Source organism: Juglans regia, unplaced genomic scaffold (assembly GCF_001411555.2).
Source record: "Juglans regia cultivar Chandler unplaced genomic scaffold, Walnut 2.0 Scaffold_18431, whole genome shotgun sequence".
Classification (NCBI taxonomy): Eukaryota; Viridiplantae; Streptophyta; class Magnoliopsida; order Fagales; family Juglandaceae; genus Juglans; species Juglans regia.
In genome coordinates, this window is record NW_023349206.1 from 1 (window position 1) to 237 (window position 237).

At 52.7% G+C, this 237-nt stretch overlaps 1 pseudogene; it reads left to right on the forward strand.

Annotated features, from left to right (window-relative positions):
• Positions 1–107, forward strand: LOC118345248 (annotated as a pseudogene; the record flags this gene model as incomplete).
• Between the last annotated feature and the right edge of the window lie 130 nt (positions 108–237).

Here is a 237-nt window from a genome sequence, read left to right on the forward strand (position 1 = left end):
ACCAGCACTAATGCACCGGATCCCATCAGAACTCCGCAGTTAAGCGTGCTTGGGCGAGAGTAGTACTAGGATGGGTGACCTCCTGGGAAGTCCTCGTGTTGCACCCCTCGTTTTTGGTTTTTCCGCCTTGCGAGATAAATTGACAAGAAGGAGCACTCGGGAGTGGATTTTTGGGAAAATCTCGCCCTGCCCATCGCGTAGCCATGGGTTTGGATCAGATCTCCGTTTGGATTGGGA